Below are 9,620 nucleotides of genomic sequence, written 5' to 3'. Positions count from 1 at the left end.
AACCACACCACCACCATGAGAATGACATGTGGGCCAGCCGCATTTAAGGTCGGCATGTCATTGACTCATAGGCCGGGCACTAAGCCACTGAAGTTCGGCCCCGTGGGCCCCGAGAGGGAAATGTAACTCCTGTGGCAGGCCTTGTGGCGCTCCCACAGTACGAGCTCATGCCAAACCCGGAATTTTTTTCTTACTACTACCAACTACTAGTAAGGTACACGTGCATTGCAGGAATGAGATTCTGGTGGTTTGTGCATTATGCTTCTACATGTGGAGTCTTCTAGATTCTATATGTGGCAAAATCTGGTAGAATGTAGATGATATCCAACGGCTAGTAGTGCTCGGATTTGCCATCTTTGTACCGTCGGATTGGCTTCATCCAACGACCAACTTTAAAAGTTATGGTTTTGTTTGCAGCCTAAGGTTGCCACACCTAAGCTTAGGCGTGCCACACGTGTGTTTGGTTGCGTTCTCGCCTCAGCATAGTTGTTCCCTCTTCATGCATTCTCAACTCAACACCCCTCTTCATGTATGCTCTCTACATGCATGCTTCTAGTGTATTTGTGCTAATCTAGCGTGGACTCATGCACCCTCCATACACTGTACCAAACACCCAAAAGTGGGTCGAGAAGGGAACTCTTGGGATCATGCACCCTTCATACACCATACCAAACACACCAGGTATGTGTTTGGTTCATTGCTACACTTGTGGCTTGCCACACTTTTCTAGCTACATGGTCCACATGTCATAGACTCAACTTCTTGCCAAATCTGGCCACACTTGTGGTGGCCATTTTGTTAGCCACATTTTTCGTGGCAGACACACTTTGCTAAGCTTAGTTGTGGCAAAGTTAGTCACGAATGAAGTTCAACCATGGAGTCTTCTAGATTCTACATGTGGCAGAATCTGGTGGAATGTAGATGGTATCCAACGGCTATTAGTGCTCGGATTTTCCATCTTTGTACCGTCGGATTGGCTTCATCCAACGACCAACTTTCAAAGTTATTCGCACACTATATAGGGGGTATAGATATAGATGTGCCGGCCCGTTGCAATGGATCCAAAGTATATCTGTTTAGTGGAGTGCACTCTAAACACATCATCTATTTATTTTTTTTCTAACCTTTCGTCGCCATGCAACCAAGCCACATAAGCTTCATGGGTGCCCCCACATCATATTATTCATACTACATTGACTGAAAAAAGATAAACCACCCAGAACCAGATCTTTCCGTTTTTTGTTCCTATGATGCTATGTCGTGCACATACCTACTAGTTGTATAGTGGTAGTACTAGTTGTATAGTACTACAAACTTGGTACTAGTAGGAGTAGAGTAGTACGGAATGCTCCTACTCTATCAACTAGCCCCATCTGACACCAAATTTCTTGGCTTCCGTGCTACAGCTAGATCTTCCCCTCGTTTCTGTTTTCCAACCCAGCGGCGGGTGGGGTGTTGTTTGCCAATAGTCGGTTTGCTCAATGGCGGTCCCACATGAAAGTTAAAATGCTAGGCAACACACCTTCCCTAAGCTATGTGTCATGTCGGACGGGCCGTGGAGTACTCCCGATTCCCAGGCGTGTGTGGGGGAGTGCGACGCGAACGCGGCAGGTCTTTTCCTTTTACTAGCAATGTGCCCGTGCGTTGCGACAGATCCAAAGTAGTAGAATAGTAGTACTTGTTCACAAACTTGAAAGAAATCACTCTTGTTTTGATATACTCCTAATATATTACTCCCTCCATTCCTAAATATTTGTCTTTTTAGATATTTCAAATGGACTATCACATATGGACTATATAGACATATTTTGAAGTGTAGATTCACTCATTTTTCTCCGTATGTAGCTAGTCACTTATTGAAATATCTAGAAAGACAGATATTTAGGAACGGAGGGAGTACTTTTCACTCAAAATATATTTCTCAGGTTGTTTTGATGAGGTGAGGGAGGGATGTGTTTGCTTTCAAGATAATAAGGGGTTTTCTGCATATTGGAGTAGAGAAGTGGGCTATTGTTGCAAAAATGCCACAACTTACCTCACAACCGTTAGATGCAAATCTAATGGTTAGAAACGACGGATGGCACACACACCACCATCACCAACTGAGTCTTTTATAGGAGTACTAGCAAGATGCCCATGCGTTGCACGGAACATCAAGATGCATTTATATGAGTAGTTTATCTTGTGGGAGATAATGATGAATGATGGAAGGCCTTACCTGCAAATGTGATGAGGGATGCGGGTATCTTTCTGCAAAATCGCTATAGTTTCTTTCCTATCTGTCAGATATAGATCGGACAGCCTATATTGCAGGATGGCAGGCACACCATCATCACCAACTCTGTTTTTATAAGAGTAGAGATATATTTCTCAGGATGTTTTGATGAGGTGAGGGAGGGATGTGGTTCCTTTCAAGATAATAAGGGGTTTTCTGCAAATTGGAGCAGAGAAGTGGGCTATTGTTGCAAAAATGCCACAACTTACCTCACAGCCGTTAGATGTAGATCTAATGGTCAGAAACGACAGATGGTAGACACACCACCATCACCAACTGAGTCTTATAGGAGTATATATTTCTTGGGCTGTTTTGATGAGGTGAGCGAGGGATGTGGTTGCTTTCAAGATAATAAGGGGTTTTCTGCAAATTGGAGGAGAGAAGTGGGCTATTTTTGCACAAATGCCACAACTTACCTCACAACCGTTAGATGCAGATGTAATGGTCAGAAATGATGGATGGCAGACACACCACCATCACCAACTGAGTCTTTTATAGGAGTAGGAGTAGATAAACATGTATAAATTGTAACATTTTGGTTCTGCTCCTTGGCACGATCGATAGATAGAAATAACGATTGGAAACGATAGGGCAGGGCTATTTCCGCCAGATAAGCAGGGTACGTAGTAGCTAGGTTGGCGGATCGTGGTTTGGTCACACGCGGTCTGACATGTTCTAGTGTTTCTAGCAAGATGCCTGCGCGTTGCACGAAGTTGATGGAAAAGGTAAGTACAACTTATAAATTGACGGATGGAGTACTAGTTACAGTGATGCATATAATTAATCAAAGGGATCGCACATGTCGGTATTGACTGAAACGAGAATGCAATAGCACAATAAGAATTAAGGCCACGATGATGATGCGATCGCAGTGGTGGTTAAAGAAGGCAAGAAGAAAGATGCATCCATCAATGTACGACCTCCTCCTCCTCAACTTAGTGCGCCGGGCCACCGACCGGCGGCTAAGGAGTGGCCGCTTTTGTGGCGAGGTCGAGATGCTTCTCAGCAAAGGCATCCAAGCCTTCCAGCCGGTTGAGGAAGGCCAACGTCGTAGAGTCCTCACTGGCCTTGTAGATACCTATGTACATGATTTGCTCGTACACGTGGATGTGTAGGTTGAGGAATTCTTGCAGGGCGAGGCGCCTCGCGGCGACCGCGACATCGAGGTGGACATTCTCCGTGGCGTCGGCGGGCAGTCGCAGGGCCACTAGTGCTTGAAAGAGGTTCCAGCCATGGAGGTCGATTAGGGTGGCAGGCAATGAGGAGCCTGGGCACGCGGGCTGGAGGAGTACGGCGATGTCATCCGCGAGCTTCTTGAGGACGGTGAACTTGTTGGTGGTGGCAACGATCATCTGGTCCAACTAAGAATCGTAGTTGGCGTCGATGGCGGCCATCCACCAACCGGTCTCCAACGCCGTCTGGAGACGATCCTCGGCGCCATGCCACAGGCCGATGTCGTGGACCATCTCGCACAGCCGCTGGCCGCTCGCGCGCATCGCCGCCATGGGTCTGGAGTGAGCTCTTTTGCGCTTAGTGTAGGTGCTTAGGCAAATGCTTAGGTGCGTACGATGTGGTAGATGCATTGGAATGGAGGGGCGCCTTTATATGGGGGAAAACTGCGTTGCATTCACATCATGCAGCCTCTTCTCCCAGTCCTCCTCCCATTACTTCCCTCATGCATTAATTGAAGGAGGATGCATTGACCGTTTAACATTTTCGGAACCGTCACTCCCTCCTTCATCTGCATTAAAGCCATATCGGGAACTGCACCGCCCGCTGTCAAACCGAATAATACTGCACCGCCCGCTGGATGCCCGGCTGAACACGCCTCCTCGCCTCCATCAAATCCCTCCATTAAACCCGCATGCAAATCGAGAAACCTACTCCGACCACACGTCCATTCATGAGTGGGCCGGAATTAAACGCAACACCGGCCGAGCTCCTCCCATCCGCCCTCAGTTTAAACGAGGCCAGACGCCGACTAAGCTCCTACCGTCCGCCATCTATTTACACAAGGCCAGATAGACAATAGGCAAGAATCGCACCCCTCCGCCGCTCCCCCATCTCCTCCTTCATCATTTTCCCAACTCTTCTGATGGCTTCCGAGGAGCCGTTCTCCGACATATTACCCGGCTGGGTGGCCCACCGAGCCCTCCGGATACGGGCAAGGCTGCTCGGTGCTTCACCAACCTCGCTTGGCTCGACGGAGCCAGTTGCCGCCCCAAGCAGGCGCGTGGTTCAGCAACTCGCCGCTCCAGTTCAGCTCGATGAGGAGTGGCGAGTTGCTCCACGCTGGCACTGCGGCGAGCACACCGGTACGGGCATCGTCGCTGCCGCGTCGTACCGCGCCACCAGTGTCTGCGGTGCCGCGCCTCCCGTGTCTGTGGGCGCGCCTCCCATGCCTGCGGCAGCGCCATGCAGGGAGAGACAGAAGCCAGGTGCGTGGAGAGTGACGAGTCGGTGGCCATCTTCTCTGTGTCCGCCACCATCATCGAGGATAAGTAGAACACGGGAGGCTGCCGCCACTTGGGTCCCATGAAGGCCACCGCCAAGGCGACGACTGCGAATTCAGGTGGTTTCTTTGCTTCTTCGTCTCTTCCGAGGACCTTCCTCGACCCCGCAAAGTGTCTGCCGGACGTGAGGAAGACAAAGGGATCCGTGGGCGGCCATTTAGATTATGTACTCCCTCTCCAGCTTGCGGGAAAATTTTGTTCTAAGAATGGATAAATTGTATGTATCTATAACTAAAATAATTCTAGATACATCCATTTCTAGGACAAGTATTTCCGGATGGAGGGAGTATTAATTATACCAAGGGAGCCGGATTGGCACCGCTTAGTTCATGTAAATGTAATGAAATCCATCATGTTTATATGAAGTTCCGGCTTTTTTATATGAAATCCTTCATGCTTATATGAAATCAGTCTGTGTTTGCACAAATTTCATCTGGTTGATTAGAGTTGTGAAAATGTATGCCGCTGGCGTTTGATGTCGTCCTCCACGGAAGGAAGTGGGAGGAAATTTGCCGGCTGCCGTTGGAGATGCTCTTATGCTGGAAATAATAGAGTGACATCCAATCCATTTGAGTTAATTGCGTGTATGATTTTCCCTCTATAAAAAGTTAATTGCATGTATAGTGTATACGTGACTTGCAGGGTGGCTACAGCTTCATACAGAAAGTTCAAAAGAAACAAGTCCATCATTAATCATGTATTATAAGTACTCTGTGGGTTCCACTGTCAGTACAGTAGCGAAAGAAGTATATATTAAATAAGTAATATATAATATAAAAATTTAAAGTTAAAGACAGAATTCAAACTCATGTCCTCGCGTTGCGAGCATCCGACGCTAACCAGTCCAACACATTTTTGTTGTAGACCATGCTGGAGATATATCTCCATGTCTACTCTTATACTCCATCCATTCCTAAATATTTTTCTTTTTCAGATTTCGAATGGACTACCACATATGGATGTGTATGTAGACATACTTTAGAGTGTAGATTCACTCATTTTGCTCCATATGTAGTCACTTGTTGAAATCACTAAAAATAAAAATATTTAGGAACGGAGGGAGTAGAAAATAGAGTTGGTGATGATGGTGCGCGTGCCATCTTGCAATATAGGCCGTCGGATTTATATCTAACGAATAAGAAGAAAACTATGGCAATTTTGCAAAAATATACACACACCCCTCTCCACGTTCGCAAATACGGCCTTCCCTCGTTCATCCTTTTCTCTCACAAGATAAACTGCTCACACAAATGCATCTTGATGTTCCGTGCAACGCACGGGCATCTAGCTAGTTTCTTTTAAAATAGTTACTATGCTAATTGGGTTGAAGTGATATATTTTATGTCTGCCCCGAAAGATTTTAGATTCACTAGTAGTAACAAAGAAAAGGTTGCCTTGTTAATTTATAGAAAACAGGGTGAAAACTTGTAACACCCAGGATGCGGCTATATCTCCCACGTGTCGGAGCATGACTTAGAGGCATAACCGTATTGTAGGCATGTCGCAAGAGGGGTAATCTTTACACATCCCATGTACTGAATAAGAAAGAGATATAGAGTTGGCTTACAGTCGCCACTTCACACAATACATAAATATAGCATTACATCATCCAAAATACAATCAAGGTCCGACTACGGAACCAAAATAAAGACAACCCCAAATGCATAAGATCCCCGATCGCCCCAACTGGGCTCCACTACTGATCGTCTGGAAAGGAAACATAGTAACGTCCTGAATCCTCGTCAAACTCCCACTTGAGTTTGGTCGCATCCCCTGGAATGGCATCATCGGCACCTGCATCTGGTTTTGGAAGTAATCTGTGAGTCACGGGGACTCAACAATCTCACACCCTCGTGATCAAGACTATTTAAGCTCATGGGTAGGAAAAGGTAGTTAGGTGGAGCTGCAGCAGGCACTAGCATATATGGTGGATAATATACGCAAATGAGAGCGATAAGAGGAGCAAGGCATGGTCGATAATCTATGATCAAGAAGTGATCCTAGAACTACTTACTTTCAAGCATAACACGAGACTGTTTTCTCTTCCCGGACTCCGCGGAAAAGAGACCATCATGGCTACACACACGGTTGATGCATTTTTATTAAGTTAGGTGTCAAGTTTTCTACAACCGGACATTAACAAATTCCCATCTGCCCATAACCGCGGGCACGGCTTTCGAAAGTTCAAAAACCCTGCAAGGGTGTCCCAACTTAGCCCATCACAAGCTCTCACGGTCAACGAAGGATATTCCTTCTACCAGGACGACCCGATCAGACTCGGAATCCCAGTTACAAGACATTTCGACAATGGTAAAACAAGACCAGCATAGCCGCCCGATGTGCCGACAAATCCCGATAGGAGTCGCACGTATCTTGTTCTCAGGGCACACCGGATAAGCTAAGCGTACGGGAGCCAACGTAACCCAAGTTGCCAAGGGACGGCCCCACATGGTGCTCTAGGTTGGACCAACACTTAGAGAAGCACTGGCCCGGGGGGTTAAAATAAAGATGACCCTTGAGTACGCGAAACCCAAGGGAAAAAGGCTTAGGTGGCAAATGGTAAAACCAAGGTCGGGCCTTGCTGGAGGAGTTTTATTCAAGGCGAACTGTCAAGGGGTTCCCATTATAACCCAACCACGTAAGGAACGCAAAATCAAGGAAAATAACACCGGTATGATGGAAACTAGGGCGGAAAGAGTGGAACAAAACACAAGGCATAAGGCCGAGCCTTCCTCCCTTGACAAAGTATATAGGTGCATTAAAGTAAACAAGATATAATAATGATATCCCAACAATAATCATGTTCCAACAAGGAACAAACTCCATCATCACCTGCAACTAGCAATGCTATAAGAGGGGCTGAGCAAAGCAGTAACATAGCCAAACAATGGTTTGGTAGGACAAGGTGGGTTAGAGGCTTGACATGGCAATATGGGGGCATGATAAAGCAAGTGGTAGGTATTGCGGCATAGGCATAGCAATAGAGCAAGCAACTAGCAAGCAAAGATATAAGTGATTTCCAGGGTATGGTCATCTTGCCTGCAAAGTTCTCCGAGTTGACGTAAGCTTGATCCTCGTAAGCGTACTCAACGAGTTCCTCGATCACGTACTCGTATCCTGGCTCTACCCAAGGTAAGAACACAAGCAAAGGAAACCACAATCAACCACGGTGCAATGCGCAAGCAACATGATGCAAAACATGGAATGATATGCGGGATGTGATATGCAATGCATATGCATGCTCCGGAAGGAAAAGATTGAACCAGGCCTCAACATGGAAAACCAAGAGCGCCGCTGGAAAGATGAGTTGATTTCGGTCGAAATCGATATAAAGATCACCGGAATCGGATGCACGATTTGCAAATGGCAAGCAAAACAATAATGGCACGATTCTGCGATCAACAGCACGATGCCATCTAAAATGCAACAAGAAACTAAGCTACTGCACTCTAACATAGCAACAAAGCACATGGAAGTGATCTACTCAATATTCTTGACAAAAAATGAACACTGAGATACGGCTAAATCACCCAATAGCAGGTTCAAACAAGCATGGCAAAAGTGCAAAAGATATCGGCTTCACAGACTTAGTGAAAATAACATGTCAGGATTTAACATCAGGAAGCAATGTTTAGAGCAAGATATCTACATGCTACAGGATCAGAACATAGCAAACAAAGACATGGCATGAATCTACTTAAAGCATATAACAAATGTGCCTTACTGACCATAAGCAAAAACGGCACAGAAAACATGATGGAACCCATGTAAACATAGCAAGTTTCGTTAACAGATTCAGACTTAGTAGAAAACTGGACGTGGCAAAAACAGAGTTACGTAGGCATGTTTGCGAGCTGGATGCACTAAACAAGGCATTGCATGACAAACTAAGCATACTCCTAGCAAGAAGACATGTTCAAGTAGCTACCCATGGCAAGAGAAATCTCATAGCATGCATGGATCAACTACAACAACCTTGGCAAAATTGATTAACACGTAAACAATCTGCCATGAACATTTTATAGCAAAAGTAGAGCAAGATTGTGTCATGCTAGGGTACTCCATAAATGCAAACAAGGACATGGATGGATAGATCATAACCATATGCTCAAATCATCCTTACTGAACATACTCAAAAGATGCATGGATCACTCTGTAGCAACATGAATACATGGCATAAAAATAACATCAGGGAAATGACTGTGTAGAATTCTAAGCCCCTGAAATCAGCAACATCACGAGAGCTACATTGCATGCTTGTGCTAGTCATCACATTGATCACAAAAATACATGGCATAGACCCCTGTAAAGATGGCATGGCATACCCCAAATCACATGTAGGGATCAAGTTCATATGCAACACACAATAATCATGGCAAAATGACAAATGCTCATACTCTGATAAGAATCAGGAACTAACATTTTATAGCACTCTTGCAACAGCATTTTAGGCATCAAGATGGACTCAAACAAGCATGGTGCAATGGAACAAAATGAAGACCACATCCTAACGAACATTTTGATATATGGCACACCCAAAACGGAGCCACGGATGCAGAGTTATGACATGATGAATAGTGCTTGAAAATGCAAAAATAAAAGGACTTAGGGCAAAATCGGGTCAACCCTAGGGTTTGCTGAATCCAGATCTGAGTGCGCACGGGAGCCGAGGTTCGCCGGAGAGGAGTGGCCGAAGTTGAGGGACATGGTGGCCGGAGTCGAGGGAGGTGTCCGCGAGGCGGCGGAGCTCGCCGGAGGAGGCGCGGGGACTGGAGCGGGCGTGGCCGCAGCCGAGGAAGGCGCGGGCGGCAGTGGCCACGAGCACGGCCGGC

Source organism: Triticum dicoccoides, chromosome 1A, assembly GCF_002162155.2.
Source record: "Triticum dicoccoides isolate Atlit2015 ecotype Zavitan chromosome 1A, WEW_v2.0, whole genome shotgun sequence".
NCBI classification, from domain to species: Eukaryota; Viridiplantae; Streptophyta; class Magnoliopsida; order Poales; family Poaceae; genus Triticum; species Triticum dicoccoides.
The sequence above is the reverse complement of the archived record's forward strand: the minus strand, read 5'-3'. Positions refer to the sequence as shown.